Here is an 18,855-nt window from a genome sequence, read left to right on the forward strand (position 1 = left end):
TTCCCTGCGGACCTGAACGCGTGCACGTAATCCACGTTTGACGTCACTATAAAGGGAAAGGCCAAAGTCAATGGCGACGCCCTCTGTTCCGCTTTTGCTAGTTACGGCTTTGCTCGTGTTAGTGAAGGTTTGGTTAGAGCTGATTCGCGCTTCTCGGTCTCCAGGCTTTAGCAGGTAGTATTTTCTCGTTCAGTGCGTGTGCTTGTGGGTACGTAGTTGGCATTCGGGGTACAGGCGTGCAGTTCGTTCTGCTTTGCAGATTCGTACTGTGGCGTTCGTATCTGTGTGTCGTGCGTTCTTTGCAGTACCCGCTGGATTTGATTGTGCTTTCTGTTGAGTGTGTTCTTGACTGACCAGCCGGCCGGTTTGAAGCCATGATGGAGCAGCAGCGTCAATTTTCGCAAGTTGGTGCTGTTTATGGGATGGCTGCTGGATATGTTCATCATTCCAGTACTTTGGCCAGAAACAGGGGGCGGAGGCGTTTCTGGACCAAGAATTGGTTGCGCCAGCGTGACCAGTTCTCACATATGCCTCTGCTTAGGGAAATCCAGGAGAATAATCCTAATGACTATAGGAATTTTCTCCGCATGACGGACCCTGTATTCAACAGTCTGCTGGATCTTCTGTCCCCCTATATCACGAGGCAGGACACTGTGATGCGCCAAGCCATCACGGCCGAGCAGAGGCTTATTGCCACGTTGCGGTACCTGGCGACTGGGAGGAGCCTGCAGGACCTCAAGTTCTCGACAGGCATCTCTCCGCAGGCGCTTGGGGTCATCATACCGGACACGGTGCTGCCATCATCAAAGTTCTGCACGAGGAGTATATTAAGGTAAGTTACCTCATTTGAACCTCACAATGTGTCTTTAATAATGTGGCAAACTAACTTTTTATTTTATTTCCCAGATATGCTGTGTGTTTAACTAACGTTCCCTTTTCTCCCTATGCATGTTGATATCAGCTTTTACATGTTCTTTTTATTTTGGCCTACCTGCATATTTTGATCTTACCCAATATTAACCTGTCCAGCATGCTATCTTCGGCCCAACCCCCACCTTGCCACTTTTTTTTTTTTTTTTTGTTTTCTAAAAACAGTTTAAACACCCCCCACCCCCCCTTCAAAGTGTTTTTGTCCCCATCAGAGGGCTGTGGAGTCTCTTATTAGTTAAGTGTGCCTATCTATTTGTGCCCCGAAATTCTCCCTTCATAATTTGAAAATGCTATTTGGAAAATGTAAAGTTGCACAAGGATGCTTGTAGGATTATGTTTGCAATGTTTATGTGCCAAAGTACTAAATCTCTTTTTTTGTTTGTCCCCCACAGCTACCCTCCACACCACAGGAATGGCAGTCTGTGGCTTCCCAATTTGCCGAGCGGTGGGATTTTCCTAACTGCGGTGGAGCAATAGATGGGAAACACGTCCGCATTGTGCCCCCACCCCACTCGGGGTCCTACTATTATAATTACAAGGGTTATCATAGTATCGTGTTGATGGCGGTGGTGTCGGCACAGTATGAGTTTCTATATGTGGACGTGGGGAAGAACGGCCGATATGTCAGATGGGGGAGTGTTCTCACGGACTGATTTCTATGATCGTCTCCAAACTGGTGGTCTGGCATTGCCACCAGATGAAGATAATGTGGAAGGACTTCGTTTTGTGTTCCTAGCGGACGAAGCTTTCGGGCTTGGACCTCACCTAATGCGGCCCTTTTCCCCAGAGGACCCTCACCTTAGAGAGGAAGGTGTTCAATTTTCGGTTGGCCAGGGCTCGGAGGGTAGTCGAGAATGCCTTTGGGATACTCTCCAACCGGTTCCCGCCTGTTCCTGACATCGATACATTTGGCGGAATATAAATTGAACACCATTATATTTGCCTGCTGCATTTTGCACAATTTTCTACGCAGGCACTCCCAGACGTACCTAGCCTCCATGGGCTCTGAGGCAGGACTACCCTCAGAGAACATTCCTGGCCTGGACACTGGTCGCGCTGGCTTGGCCCCCCAATCTGCTCGTGAGGTACGCGACAAATATGTTGAGTACTTCATGGGTCGGGGGTCCATTGCTATGCCAGATCATATTTCTTTCTAATTCGGCCCCCCAAAGAAAGGAATATTCTCACAACTAATAAATAATTAGACCATTGGACTTTATACAGTTGTTTGTCATTACTGCTTTTTCTCTATTTTTCTGTCTTCCAGGTTCTCTCCAAAAATATTGCACTTCTAGTGCCAAATTTACTTACTCAGATGTATTAACTAACCACATTTGCACATTATTCACTCATCTACTAACTGGGTATTCAGTCTAGAATAAGAAGCCACTCATTTTGCTGCTTTTGATGTCACAATTAAATTTGTTTATTTTAGTCATTTTTCATCAAGAAATGTGTATTTTTTTGCTGAAAACATTTCCTGCAAATATTTTGTACTTGAATTATTTATTTTTTTTGTCTTTATTGACAGTGATTAGCAATAATACTGATCGAAAAACAATGTAAGAATAATTTCACTGAAACTATACGCCTGAATTTTTGGGCTTGTCTCCTATATATCTATCTCTAGATATAGATATATATATATATATATATATATATATATATATATATATATATACACACTTCTAAAACAGAAGTTTTTTAGACTTTGGTTCAAAATTAAAGTTATTATTTAGTTTGGTTTTCAATAACCCAGAATAATATTTTTAGAAATTTTTTGGGTTAGTTTTAAATTTTTTTGTATTGTATTTGTTTCGAAGACATTTATTTACATTTATAAATGTTTGGGTATTGTTTTTATACAAAACATTTTTTGGCTTTGTATTTGTTTGTGTATAATTTTTTAAACCAGATTTTAACACAACAAAAAATTTTTTTTTTTTAAAGAAAATTCGTTAACTTATTTCTTTAGGTGAGATTTCTTGTTCGTTTTGTGATCTGAAACTGTAAACATTTACAAACCAAAAAAGATCAACACCAAAATAAAATTTAAAAAAAGAACAGCAGTCAGTCATGGATGGTGTGCTTTCACACTGGAACACGCCAAAATTTCTAAATGCACACATTCAGTGAAAACTCGCCAAATGTCATTGGTTAAACAGACAAATGGCCACATGTGCTATCTGACATCATGGGTGATCAATGTCTGTGTTTTGTGGGAGCAAACCCTTCTTCCTCTCAAATACTTGAGGATCGAGGAGGGGTTTGTACCCACAAAGCACAGACAATAGATAGTCTGTGATGGCAGATAGCACATATTGGCACACTGTGTGTGCATTTAGAAATTTTGGCGTATTATAAAGTACAAAAATTAAAAAGGGTTTTGTGGGCGGGGGATGGGCGGGGGATGGGCTTCTGTGGTTCAGTCTTTGACACGGCCCATCATGTCAATGATATTTTTGTAATTCTGTTCGATGACTAGCATCCTTTGGCGCATGTTGTCCATTTCCGTGCTACACTCTGAAATGACATTTCGCACATTCATGCTCCATGACTAGCATCCTTTCCCGCATATGTCCATTTCCGTGCTGCACTCCATTACTTGCCTGTACAATTATAGAAGCACTTGCACGTGAAAAATGTGCTACACCATCTTCATCCCCTAAAAAGAAACAAATTGGCATTCAAAATATGTAAATAGTTTCCAGCCTATCTGCATATGTTTGGCCCTATTAATATAGGGGTGACACTGACCTGATGGCCTGATAATTTCCACATCCCCAATTTCTTCATCTTCTATCACTCCTCCTTTTCCACCACCTCCCATCATCTTCTATCACTCCTCCTTCTTCCACCACCTCCCCATCATCTTCGACTCCTCCTTCATCCATCAATCCACCTTCTTTCAATTCGCCAAATTGTTCTTCCGCCCACTTGCCCTTCATCTGCTATAAATTCTAAGTCCAAAATTACTTCTTCCTCCTCTCTTCCTTCCTCCTTTCTTCCTTCCTCTTCTCCTTCCACATCCTCTTCTCCTTCCACATCCTCTTCTCCTTCCACAATCCTCTTCTCCTTCCACATCCTCTACTCCTTCCACATCCTCTACTCCTTCCACATCCTCTTCTCTTCCTTCCACAGCCTCCTCCTCCTCAACATGTGGAGGTGTTTTGATTTTGTGGGTGTCTGGCCCTCTCTGCCTCCTCCAATTGCTGGCGTCTTCTTTCCCTATAAGAAATAAGGAAAAAACAAAAGGTATACTCATCAGCACACAGATATTGTATATCATAAATCGCACACATTGCATAGACGATACATTTATGATGATTTTTGTTTGTTTATTCTTTCAGCAATCCTCCATTTTTGGCGTAGTTCTAGGCCAAGCTCTGATCCTGCCCCTTTTTTGCAAAGAAGTGACACACATGGATGTCCCCCCCAAAACATTAATTCTCGTCGACCCTCCAAATAAATATACTTTGATTATTGAGACACAGGTGCTTTGCATTTCCAGATGTTAAAACATCAGCTTTATTTGCATTTTGGAGAATGAATCTTGTTTGCCTGTCACATGCACTCAATTAATTTCTGTGTTTTTTGCTATTCAACAATGTTGGAAAACCAAGTTTGGGGCCAGTCAGCCATGTCCAGGTGTGTTGTTCCTGGAGTAACGTCGCATTTTTGCTAAACAATGTCATATTACGCGTGTTTACTCTTTCACGAAATTTGTTAAGGGTTGTTATTTGACATAAACACAATTACAGTATCTACACGTGTTCAAAAGTACAAGCAGGCCAAGGAGGCAGATGTTAAAAAATACATGTCAACACATTTATTGCAGACATCCCCCCCCCCCCCTTAAATAATATGGACTTACTTTTACGCAGAATTTTGAGGATCTTCTTCATGTGATGTGGCTCCCTCAATTTTAAATCGGACCAACGCTTCCGGAGTTGCTCCTTTGACCTGGTGACACCAAACATTCTCCTCATTCTCCTTGCCACCTTGTCCATTATGTGTGACTTTCTACGGTTTGGTGTTTTGTAGGGCCCACATTCACCATCATAATCCTTCCTCCTCATGATGTAAACCAACTCCACCATTTCTTCAAACGCCATATTAGTGGCTTTATATCTTTTAGGCCTGGATCGGGACGGTCCTGCCTCTGTCCCTTCACTTGCGCCATGAGAGCTCCGTGCCCGCTCGTGTGACATCGCCATCTTTCCTTCCCACAGAGATTAGGGGCGTGGAAACGAGGAAATGTCCCGTCAGGGGCGGAGATGAGGGCGGGGGAATTCTTGCATATGCGGAGTGTCGCGAATGCCAACACGTATTGACGTAGGTTACGCGGAGAATATTCGCGCGATTCCAGAACCTACACAGTTAACGCCATAATTACTTTTTTCAATTGATTAGGGGCATGGCAAAGGTGACGAGGGCGGCGTTTTCATACATACGCGGAGTGGATAAAAGGCGCTTGACGTGATTACGTAGGTTACGTGTTCATTCATCGAGCGTAACAAACGAGGATTTTGAGAGAGGCAGGTAAGAAATTTAAACATGGATCAGCAGCGGGCTATAAAATATAGAGCCATGGGATGGGGGTTTGGTCTGTTGGTTGCACAGTTTTATTAAGCGATTATGTCTCTTGGATACAGAATGTGATTTTCGTACCCAATGCTTTTGTAGACATCACAAAATAGAGAGGTCAAAAATGCTGTGACTCATTATCAATTATGTAGGGTGTATTCAGATCAGGCCAAGTATTGTTCTGTGTTGGTTGGACAGAGGTCATTAGGAAGTTTCTTTCATGTAATCAATGCTGAGGGGCAGGATATCTACACATGCAATAGTGCCTTGATGAATGCTGTCATTTGTAATAATTGTGTATGGTTCTAGATTTCAATTATTTACTGCAATGTAACCAAAGGGGCGGCATGTATAAAAATAATGTTAGCTACAACCAACCAATGGGGCCAAGCTGGCCAGCATTTTCTAAACAAGAGACACTGTGTTTGTATTTCTATATAGGTACTACTTTTGAAACAACATATTCTATCAATGTAAATGCTGAGGCTTTTTTTAATTGTGTTTTTGGTTTCTTTTTATTTTTTCAATCTAGACTAAAAATCAAAAAATCATAATTTCCCAATGGATCTCCTGCAGACCCAAGAGATTATCCAGCACTTGCTGGATAAATTTAGGGAAATGCCCATCCTGTGGGATTCAAAGCAGCCCACCTACCATAACAAGGACCTACGAGCGGCAGCACTTGAACAGCTAGCAGCATACATGAGGACATGGGTGCCAGAATGCAGTGCCAACATGGTGAAGGATAAACTTGCCAACCTCAGGGGCACATATAGGAGAGCGTACAAAGCTCACCAAAAGCAGCTAAGATCTGGAGCAGCAGCAAGACCACCAAAGGAACCCAAGCTGTGGTATTACAGCCAGATGTCATTTTTTGCGGGATCAACTGGAAGGCAGGCCATCAATGTCAAGTCTGAATCCCAACCTTCCCTCCACGCTACCTTCGCAGCGGGACATCCCCAGATCACCACAGCCCTGCAGAGTCGGATGAAGAGGGCTCTGGCTGGACAGAGAGGCAGATCTGCGCCTCTACGATGATGAGGTATAGTAGTTTCATAACTATTTAGGGAATAATATTAATTATTGTTTGATTCTAGACTTGTATTGTTAAAAAATACAAGCTGGGAAGTAAAAATCTAAAGTCGTGGGCAAACAAATAGTGTCAGGGATGACAACTGCAGGGGTCAGAGTGGTGAGTCTGTTTTCATGTTTACATTCAGCGCAAAAAATAAGATTCAAGCCATGAAAAAAGTGAGTGATTATATTCCTAAATATATACAACATGTCCCTTTTTTTTACACAGGAAGAAGAGACCAGCCAGGAGGTGGCAGATCCTCTCCTCACTGACAGCCAGGCCGAAGGGGTCAGTGGCAGCCAGGAGGAGGCCGGGCCCAGTGGCGTTGAGCAGCTCCCCAGGACAAGCACCACCAGCCAGGCTCCTCCCCTTTATATTAGGCCACCAGGCCGTAAGAAGAAATTGGGGGCAGTGGAGGAAGCCAGCCTCCAAATGATTAAGGAGGCGAGTGCCATCATGAGGGCCCCCCTCAACCCCACTGAGGCCTACAGTGCCTCCGTGGCACATGATCTGAATAAAGGCACGGAGGAGCAGAGGCAATTGGCCAAGGGCATCATCAACCAGGCCCTTTGGTGGATGCAGAGGGAGCTGCTGACCCCAGACACTGGGCTATGTGACCCGGCCCGGCTTGCTGAACATCATACTCCTGCTGCCACATCATCCCCACCTGCAAGGGCCCAGGGAAGACCCGCTGGAAGGCAGCCTGGAAGGAAGGTTGCAAGGAAGAGGAGACGTTGATGCCCTGCCTTCCATTTGATCCCCCACAAATGGCATCTTGTTTGGACTACCACAGCTTGGGTTCCTTTGGTTATGTGCTGCTGCTTCAGATTTTAGTTTGTGTGCCTCCTGAGGTTGGCTAGTTTAGCCTTCACCATGTTTGAAATGCAAGTTTGCATGTATTTTGCTAGCTGTTCAAGTGCTGCCATTCTGTTTTTGTTCCTTTTTATCATTTGCTAAAATAAAAGCCTTTTGGTTGATTTTAAAAATGTGCCTATTGTTTGTAATACTGTGGGTATTATTTTAGGCATCAAACATTACAAACAAATCTAATGTTTAATCTAAAATATTCACTAACTCATGGGGGGGGGGGCATTTGGTGTGCCAACATGGTAGACAATTTAAACAACCTTCAAAATAATCCTGTTAAATATACAAACAAAAGCAAAATCAAAACTATTTCCTATTAAAATATTCTAAATGGTGACATAACTATAAACACATAAATAAAGTGGGAAAGATAAACATTAAACATTAAAAGCAAAAAATTAGACATGTGGAGGACCACTAAAAATATGATACGTCGGGCCAATAAAAGATTGCTAAAATCTTACTACATCACAGCTAACAAATGTCACTTTTCAGTATGGAACAACTCAGTTGAAATAACATGAGCTAAATAACTGATTATTTATAGCAAGAGAAGAATGAATAAAACGACGGCATCAAGCGTTGTTTATTGTGTGGTTTGCTTCAGTGTTCTATTGCTAGAATTAATCTTTCTAGTGACGAATGTGCCATATCCCAAACAAACGTGAGTTTTACCTGAACGAGCGCTCCCGTGGCCTCATTTAGTCTGAGCATGCGCGGGGTTTTTGTACGTTGGTTTTGTGTACTCACCACCAAACATGTCCGTTCGGACAGGATTTGAGCGGACGGTTTTAAAACAAGTTTGCAAATAAATGTCTGCTGAAAAACGGCCCGGCGGGCAAATGTACGGTGAAATTCTGTACGCTCGTAACTACACACGACCAAACATGTCTGCTGAAACTGGTCCGCGGGCCAGTTTCAGCAGACATGTTTGGTCGTGAGTACGGGGCCTTAGGGGGTGGAGAGGTCTGGGCGCAAGGTATGCGCACGGACCTCCCTACCTTTTAGGTGGGATGCTCCGAGGGGGAGGGTTAATTGGAGTATCTTGGGGGGGTGGGAGGGATGGGGGGGGACAGGGGTGTATAAGGTGTACTTTGTTTTTGTGGGTTTTTTTGTTTTGTTCATCTCCGGTCAGGGGCAAAGAGTACAAAATATGGATGGCTTTTTGAGAAATGACTAAGTCATTAACCACTTCCCGACCGCCGCATGTAGATATACGTCGGCAGAATGGCACGTACAGGCACATTGGGGTACCTGTACGTCCCTGCCTAGACGTGGGTCGGGGGTCCGATCGGGACCCCCCCCCGCTACATGCGGCGGTCGGATACCCACGGGGAGCGATCCGGGACGACGGCGGGGCTATTCGTTTATAGCCGCTCCGTCGCGATCGCTCCCCGGAGTTGAAGAACAGAGAGAGCCGTATGTAAACACGGCTTCCCCGTGCTTCACTGTAGCGGCTGCATCAATCGAGTGATCCCTTTTATAGGGAGACTCGATCGATGACGTCAGACCTACAGCCACACCCCCCTACAGTTGTAAACACACACTAGGTGAACCCCAACTCCTACAGCGCCCCCTGTGGTTAACTCCCAAACTGCAACTGTCATTTTCACAATAAACAATGCAATTTAAATGCATTTATTGCTGTGAAAATGACAATGCTCCCAAAAATGTGTCAAAATTGTCTGAAGTGTCCGCCATAATGTCGCAGTCACGAAAAAAATCGCTGATCGCCGCCATTAGTAGTAAAAAAAAAAATAATAAAACTATCCCCTATTTTGTAAACACTATAAATTTTGCGCAAACCAATCGATAAACGCTTATTGCGATTTTTTTTTTTTACCAAAAATAGGTAGAAGTATACGTATCGGCCTAAACTGAGGAAATTTTTTTTTATATATGTTTTTGGGGGATATTTATTATAGCAAAAAGTAAAAAATATTGAATTTTTTTCAAAAATTGTTGCTCTATTTTTGTTTATAGCGCAAAAAATAAAAACCGCAGAGGTGATCAAATACCACCAAAAGAAAGCTCTATTTGTGGGGAAAAAAGGACGCCAATTTTGTTTGGGAGCCACGTCGCACGACCGTGCAATTGTCTGTTAAAGCGACGCAGTGCCGAATTGTAAAAACCCCTTGGGTCATTTAGCAGCATATTGGTCCGGTCCTTAAGTGGTTAAAGATTGTATCATACAATGTGAGGGGACTCTGCTCACAGCATAAAAGGGGCCACCTTTTGGCATGAACTGCATCACTATGCTGCGGATATAGCCTTTCTTCAAGAAACACATTTTCGGGAGGGAGCTATACCTAATATGCCCGGTCACGTGTTTAACCAGTGGTACCATGGAACATCACCTATTGCAAGGACAAGGGGGGTTACAATTGCTTTTAAAAAAACGTGCCCATGGGTATTGACGTCCGTACAAGCTGATAGAGAAGGTCGCTTTTTATTTGTTAAAGGCACAATACACAGCCAACGATATACGCTGGCAGTAATTTATGCTCCAAATACCGGGACATGCAACTTTCTTGCTAAAATGTTGAAGATGCTGGAGAAATTTAGGGAGGGTTGTTTGATTCTGGGGGGAGACTTCAATATAGTGATGGACCCAAGTTTGAATACAACATCAGGGAAAACATCCTTATCCTTTAGAGCCCTAAAATATTTAAAACAACTTCTGCATGCCCATGGTTGACAGCTGGCGGGTAATGCATGAAGGAGTAAAGGACTATAGTTATTATTCTAAAACGCATAAAATGTACTCGCGTATTGATGTATTTATGGTAGATCAATTTTACCTGGAAAAAGTCAGAAATTGTACGATTGAGTCCATAACTATCTCAGACCATGCTCCAATAACGTTAACACTCTCCCCAATCCAGATAGGCTATATAGAACGGACCTGGAGACTGAACGAATCAATACTAGATAATAAAAAGATAGCCGAGGAGCTGGCAGGTAAAATAAGGGAATACTTTGAAAGGAATACATCAGATGAGGTGTCAGACCAGGCAGTGTGGGAAGCCCATAAGGCAGTTATAAGAGGAAGAAAGGAAGAAAGAAAAAAGAAAAGAATAGAATAGAATAGAAAGAAAATAAAGAATTATTAGAGAAAATCAATACACTAGAGATTAAACATAAAAAAAAATCTTGATCCTTTAGATATTCAACAACTACAGACTTTTCGAAGAGAGCTTGCACAATGTTTAGATCGAAAAATTAATAATAAACATAGATACTTTGCGCATAGGTTCTATGAGCAAGGGAACAAATGCGGGTGGTTACTGGCCAAACAACTTAAAAAACAGCAAGAGTCCAGACATGTCCATAGCCTATTAATACGAAACAAAAAGATAGTGGAAACTCAGGCTATAGCGAGAGAATTTCGTCGATTCTATGAAAACCTATAAAATATTTAGGTACCTGTGACCTCACAAATAGAGGAAAGGGAGGACCACACAAGGGAAGAGATACAAGATTATATCAGGGAGTCATCAATGCCTACCCTATTGGAAACAATTACAGCAGAAATGGAGCACTCAATCACAGTGGAAGAGCTGAGCAGAGCAATAGCAGCTTTGCCGAAAGGAAAAAGTCCTGGCCCGGATGGGTTGACAAATTTTTATTATAAAAAATACTCTGCTGAGTTGATAAAACCGTTGTGCAATTACTTTAACACAATTAACGCAACGAATCCGCTGCCTCCAGAAGCGCTGTTGGCATATATTACTGTACTTCCAAAAGAAGGGAAAGATTCTCAGAACTGCGCCAATTATAGGCCTATTTCACTGCTCAACTCAGACACTAGCCAAAATCCTAGCGCTGTAATTACAAGAACATATCGGGGACTTGGTTCACCTGGACCAGACCGGATTCATGAAGGGACGTGAGGCAAGGGACAACACCATCAGGGCACTCCACCTTCTTCATTGGATGCAACATGGGCCAGAGAAAGCCCCAAAGATCGTACTATCAATGGATGCTGAAAAAGCCTTTCATAGGGTGAACTGGGGCTTCATGAGTGAAGTCTTGAGGGGGGTGGGCCTGGGGGACCGCATGATGGGATGGGTAATGGCCCTTTATGCAGACCCAAGAGCAAGGGTTAAAGTAAATGGCACAATATCAGGCTATCTTAATATATGAAATGGAACAAGACAGGGCTGCCCACTTTCACCATTAATATTTGCTTTAATACTAGAACCATTTCTTTGTAAGATTAGAAGTAATGGGGAAATAGTAGGCACATGTATTGGAGATGTGGAACAAAGTATCGGCCTATGCTGATGACTTGTTATTCTACCTCTCAACACCACATATATCTTTAACAGCTCTAATGCAGGAAGTGGGCAGTAGTGTTGAGCAGAATATGCCATATTCGATTTCGCGATATATCTCGAATATATATTCGAATATTAGAGATATATTCGCTAAATTCGAATATTCGTGATATTTTATCGAAATTAAATGATTGCGATTTTTCGCTATTGCGAATGCGAAAATAATTGCACATTTTTGATAACTGCGGTAGGAGCACTCTGATTGGCTCAGAATATTCTTGGTTTTTTTTGGAAATTTCGCAAAATGCGAATGCGATATTGATGGCGAAATTTCGACAACAGCGCTAGGAGCACTCTGATTGGCTCAGAATATTCGTGATATTTTACAATACAAAATAATTGCGAATATTCGGCAAATGCGGAAGGAGCACTCTGATTGGCTCAGAATATTCTTGATATTTTATCGAAATTTCGCAAAATGCGAATGCGATATTTATTGCGCAATTTCGACAAATGCTGTAGGAGCACTCTGATTGGCTCATTCTGAAATCGAATATTCGAGATATTTTAGCGCAATTTCACAAAATGCGAATGCGAAATTGTTTGCAGATATTTCGAAAACTGCTGTAGGAGCACTCTGAAATAGAATATTTGTGATATTTTAGCAAAAAAATATTGCGATTTTTCGATCGCGCATGCGCAATCAACACGCGCCCAACACGCGACCATTTCCTGGACCCTTGCCAGTTTCCAACTTTATGATCGCATCGCAATCGCAGAGCAGAATGGTTGGAAGTAATTTCACTGTATCTGAGGAAAAGATGCTGATTTGTGTAAGTATTTTGACCACTGTTATTTCATTATCTTCAACTGCATTTTAGTCTAGTTTAAAAGTTAGTATATATGATCAGATATTAGTATAACAAACAATGTGTCTCCTGCTTTTACAAAACTACAACTCCCAGCATGCCTGGACAGCTGCAGACACCCTGGTTGGTAAATGTGTATTTAGGCACTTTTCCTTGTTATTTAGCATAATGAATTTAAAACATTTTTGGACATAGGACGTATGCGAACGTCCTGACTTCAGGGTCCTCAAGGCCCAAGGACGTTCGAATACATATTGCCCTTTAGATGTTGCAGAACTACAACTTCCAGCATGCCTGGGAATGCTGGCACTTCTAGTATTGTAAGTTCTGCAGGCCCACATTTTTCAGGCCTTTATGCACGGGTCTCTAAACTGTGGCACCCTAGATGCAGCAAAAGTAAAATTCTTAGCATGCACTGACAGACCGTGGCTGATGGGAGTAGTAGTTTTGCAACAGCTGGAGGTGGACTGTTCTTGAAACCCTGAGTTAGGTAACAAACCCGTAGTGTTTTGCAACCATTCTGCCTCCAGCTGTTTTTTTTTCTGTTGAAAAGCCTGTGGCGTGCAAAACACAACCCAAAAACTCCACCCGGTGCAGGGAAAAATGTGCACAACACCTAAAGAGTGACATCACAAAAAACTGCGACGGGTGCATACGTCAGTGGTCCTCCGAAAAGGTCCCGTCTCTGATCCCCCGGGGCGTTAGGCTCCTGACATGGGAAAAGAGTTACTGTGGTCCATACTGCCAAAGCCATATGGACCCATCTCGGTCCAAGCAGCCGAAGCCACAAGGACCCAACATCCTCGGAGGGACTGCCGAAACAGAACCCTCCTCGGTGAGGCTCCCCCGAAGGGAGACCCCATGAGACCGGTGAACCTAACCAGAAGGCCGAGTCTACCAACTCCCAAGACTTTCAGAGACCGGCCCGAGGACCAGCACCCTACTCGCCACACATAAAGTGCAAGCACCAAAACAAAAAGAGTGACAAACAAAACAGAAACACTGGGGAAAAATAATAAAAGAAAGTGGGGAAAAAGGAAGATGGGAGAGTGAGGAAGTGACCAATGTGAAATAATTCTGCCTCCAGCTGTTGCAAAACTAAAACTCCCTGCATGCAACTGCTGCAATTACCCTCTCCCCCAATGTGAATGTACAGGGTACATTCACATGGGCTGTGGCTTACAGTGTGCTTCTAGCTGAAGCAAATTCGCGCTGCCAGCTCAAACCCTCAGCGGGAAACTACTGTGAACCCCATGCCTCCCCGTTATTACCGACAGCCATTAACTGTCCAGGCATGCTGGGAGTTAAAGTATAATTGTTGTACAGCTGGTGACGGATGAGCTACATGGTGTATCAGAGCATGCTGGTAGTTGTAGTTGTTAAATAACATCAACTCCATAAAATTAATTCATCAAAAAGTCAAAAGAAACAAACATATTATTGTTCCTATATAAAGATAGGGATGAAAAAAAATAATCTATTGTACAGGCCCATTATCAGTGTCCAAAAAAAATTATAGCGGTCAGATGAATAGTATCCTGTGTGTTAATCATATATACATAATTATGCAAATCATAATGGCTGCTATATTATGCAAAAAAGGTGGCGACCGAAAATGGCAGGATATAAAATCTGTCCATGTTACCCCTGTCATTGATTAATAAGGCGAGAATGCTTTCCAATTGTTGAATACCATACATTTAACGTCATATATCCATAAGGCTTTAAACAAAAGTATTACAATATACTTTGTTCTTCATCTTGCAGAAGTTCCTGGAAACAGGGTATGATGAGCTGCGGAGGCAGCAAGAAAAACAGGCTGTTGTCAGCTCCCTAATTGAGGGACTACGCACCCAAAACGGCGAAGCACCAAGTCACATGGCGATCCTCAAGAAGTGGTCCGACCTGAAGAGGCGCCAGATGAACCGGGTCAGGCGTATCCGGAATAAATATCATCCAGGTAAGTTATTGGTCACAGTTATGTTTTTTTTTCTAAAGTGTATTTTGTGCGTGTACTCGAGAGAGGAGCCGGACTGCAGGAGTTGGAGTAGGCATGCCTCCCCCAGAGGTAATCTGATCCACCTTTCTCCATGCCCCGGGTGGCAATGGCGGGTGTGAGGGGGGTCCTCCCACACAGACCGTCCTACCTGCTCCGCTTCGAAGCCAAACGGGGCAGAGAGGAGAGGACTGAGAGGATTTGCCGGCTCAACCAGCCCCGTTAGTCCTTCGCCTCTCTTTTAGAGACCGCGTGGTCAGAGTGCGTGCATGTTAACCAATTGCGAGTGCGTGTGTAAGTGTGGTGGTTTTTGTGGGAGGGAGGTGGGCGTACTAAGCGCAGGCTTACCTCGCATAGCACACCCACCGGGGGCCGGGCTGAGACCACCAAACTCAATTCACATGTAGCCGAGAGCGGGATCCGAACCCCTAGCTGCAGAGGTGAATGGCTTGTCAGCGCAGTGCAATCGCGTTGAGCCAACCGCAGCGCCTATGGTGAGAGTTATGTAAGTCATATGTAATTAATTAAGGTCAGATGTTGTTAACCAAGACGCCATGTTGTTGTAACATATATCACCACCAGCCAAGGTATTCATAGTACTGTTGGAAAAAGACATGGGACAGCAGACAGGAACACAGAAGTTATGTGGGAACATACTTTTCCCATTGCTTTGCATGGGACTTTAAACAAAACCCCGACCCTCACCAATGGGGGTAGTTAAGGGATAAATTAACGATCCTATACTTTAAGTGGACGTATAGGTAACATGTGACCAAGTGTTATCCGAAATATCTACAGCTGTTATGAAGTAACATATATTTCCCATAGAGTTGAATGGGACTTTAAAGAAAAACCCTGACCAAGCAAATAGGGGTGGGTAAGGGTTAAAACCACCTATCCTATGTTTTGTGGCTGACATATAAGTAACCTGTGTGCCAAGTTTCATGTAAATATCTTTAGCCGTTTGGACGTGATGGTGGAACATACATACATACATCACACACACTTGAGTTTTATATATATGATTCCCACTAAATTCTGTGTTAGGCGTGGGGTTGTTATAGTAATCCCGTGCACTCCATCACGCCCTTTTTTTAACATGAGATCGTCTGAACAAAACAAAGGAGACAAAAACAGCTCATTTTACCATGGTGGCAGCCCAGCTCACGCTCAGTCCCCTGTAGTGCCCACAAGACCCTTTAATATACATTGTCCCATTGGTTAACTGTCTATATAAATAATTTGTATTCATATACAATACAGCAGAGTACAACAGAATTTGCATACGTCATTAGAAAACATTTTATAATATATGAACATTGTGTTATTATAGGAGCTCCGCTACAACTGTGCGCCCCAAGCGCACAAGGCGACAGGCCGCAGAGGAGGAGCAGGAGGAGGATGTGGAAGAGGAGGAGATGGATGAGGAGGAGCAGCCAGGGCCATCCACATCACCACCCCAGCTCCTGTGGAGGAGCAATGAGGAGGATCTGCACCCCCCCCCAAAACTTCTGGTGGAGTAGTGGGGTACGAGGAAGATGAGCAGGATGAGACGGTTAATTTTACCATCAATCAGAGGGTAAATATGTGCACAGAGATTAATAAAATTTCAACAATAAAATGTTGCTCTAAAAATGGACAGCATTTAAAGCAGGGCTGTGGAGTCGTAGATAAATTTCCGACTCTCAGTTTAATGTACTTCAGACTCCGACTCCCCGACTCCGACTCCTCTGTATTAATATGCGAATGTATTTTATAGATTCCTTGAGGGAAAGAAACGCAACCTACCACAGACTACTGGCTGGGAAGCCAACAGTCTACTGTATTGCACAGTTTAAGCAAAAGACAAACACAATGAAAACAATCAAGTGACTGGATAGTAGCAGCAGGCATAAACATCAGGAACAGGATCTTTACCAGTTCAAAAATACAGACCACATTATTTGCTGTTTAGAACAAATACAAAGCTTATCTATAATGATGATGTGATAGCAAATGATGATGAAAATCAGTGAAAAAAAGTCCGATGGTAAAACAAACAAGATTCCCAATCTTCCACCAAGAGAAAACACCCGTGTGATGGTATTCCAATCTGCTTACCAGATTCACTGACCGTTTGTGCGGTCAGATAGAGCCCAGAGATGTTTTAAAGTCCTCTCAAGTGGACTATAAACAGCAGGTGTTACACAGATCGAATCTACTGGTCCATCCCAACGACGTCTTACGACGAAACGTACGTAGGAGTGGCCTAAGCGTACCTTGTCATCGCTCGCACGGAGAGAGCTATACCACACTGAGCACAGCCACCAGGATTCGATTGTCAGCACGCGCTGCATGCGCTGGGATCCATGACAGGCCTTTTTTAATCAACTGAATTGTAAGTGCAATTTTTTTCCTCATTAATAAATCCTTACATACAGTACTTCACCATGGAGCTATTTCTTGTTCTTTTTCTTTGAATGTATGAGCGCATCCTCATTATATCTGAAGTTTTGGAGCAGTAGATGATTCGATCTGTGTAACCTGCTGGTATATAGTCACTTGAGAGGACTTTAAAACATCTCTGGGCTCTATCTGACCGCACAAACGGTCAGTGAATCTGGTAAGCAGATTGGAATACCATCACACGGGTGTTTTTCTCTTGGTGGAAGATTGGGAATCTTGTTGTTTACCATCGGACTTTTTTCACTGATTTTCATCATCATTGCTATCACATCAACCTATATTCAATCATTGATTGGTGGAGGATCAGCATATTAACTTTCTCACTTTTGGACATTATAAGGAATTTTTCACCAATACAATCAATTTGTTTTGTTTATCAAGTCACAGATTATTTGCTAATTCACCATTCATTTGGTTCATTCACTATTTATTTCATTTACATCAGCGCTGTACCTTCTTTTGTATGTACGTTTTTCTTGCTTTGGGTATTATGAGCAATAGGTACTAGCTGCTTTTGTCACTTATCATTTTTTATTATCACGTATTAGCGCAGTGTTTTCCTTTGGTTTTTTTCCCTAAGGAATTTTTACATTTTGATTCTTATCTATAATGAACCAAAAACAAAATCTGAAAAACCTAGAAATGGTTTATATTAATCTTGAAATGTAGTTCTAGGCTTAGCAAATGCAAATAAATGCAATGTAGAGTTCTAAGGAAGAGAATTGCCTCTGCCAGATCCTCTTTCATAAAGTCCGACTTTATTATTTTTAGGGCTGAAAATAATCTTTCGTAACGGTCTTTGAAATCCAAATGTTTTTTTCTTATATCCTAACAGTTATAAAAAAGCTCAAGGGGAAACAAGCTGCCCTGAAAAATATGACGCAGAGAATACTGGCAAATGAGCAGCAGATTCTTTTTTTTACGCGCCCAAATCAGCAGCTGGTGCAACAAATGGCGAAAACCATAGATGAGGTGGCAGAGCTTCAGAAGTTCATGTCTTAATTTTTTTTTTTTTGTTTTAATAAAAAATGTTATATTTTGCAAAGGTTTCATTTCTTATTGAGATTGTTAGTTTTTTAAACACATCTAACTTCACATCTAACACATCAACATCAACATCAACACATCTAGCTTAATAATAACCGAAAACATTTTATACTATTACTAGCTGAATACCCGGCGTTGCCCGGTCTTCCTATCTTAACCTTTTGGGGAGGAAAATCATAGTAATATAAATATACCCATCTTTTATATAAGGGTGTTGGTAAGGGTTAATTTAACTGTTATATATTTTTATTTGGCATATAAGTAATATGTATAGCAGGTATTATTGAAATATCTCTAGGCGTACAGAAGTTATGGGGGAACATACATTCACATTGATTTGCATGGGACTTTAAAGAAAAACCCTGACCCTCACAAATGGGGGTAGTTAAGGATAAATTAACTATCAGTGTATCAGTGACAGCAGTGGTAATAGGAGTATATAGAGTGGGAAATAACTTTTTACATAGGTGTCTTGACTGAGCAGCAGTAGTAGTAAGTAGTAGTATATATACAGAGTCATATCACTTGGCAGGAGGTGCCATGATGAACAGCAGTGGTAATAGGAGTATAATAGAGTGTGAAATAAACTTCTGACATAGGGGTCTTGTACTGAGCAGCAGCAGCAGCAGTAGTAGTAGTAGTAGTAGTATATACAGAGTCATATCACTTGGGCAGGAGGTGCCATGATGAACAGCAGTGGTAATAGGAGTATATAGAGTGGGAAATTACTTTTGACATAGTTGTCTTGACTGATCCAGA

This window comes from Rana temporaria, chromosome 12, assembly GCF_905171775.1.
Source record: "Rana temporaria chromosome 12, aRanTem1.1, whole genome shotgun sequence".
NCBI lineage: Eukaryota > Metazoa > Chordata > Amphibia > Anura > Ranidae > Rana > Rana temporaria.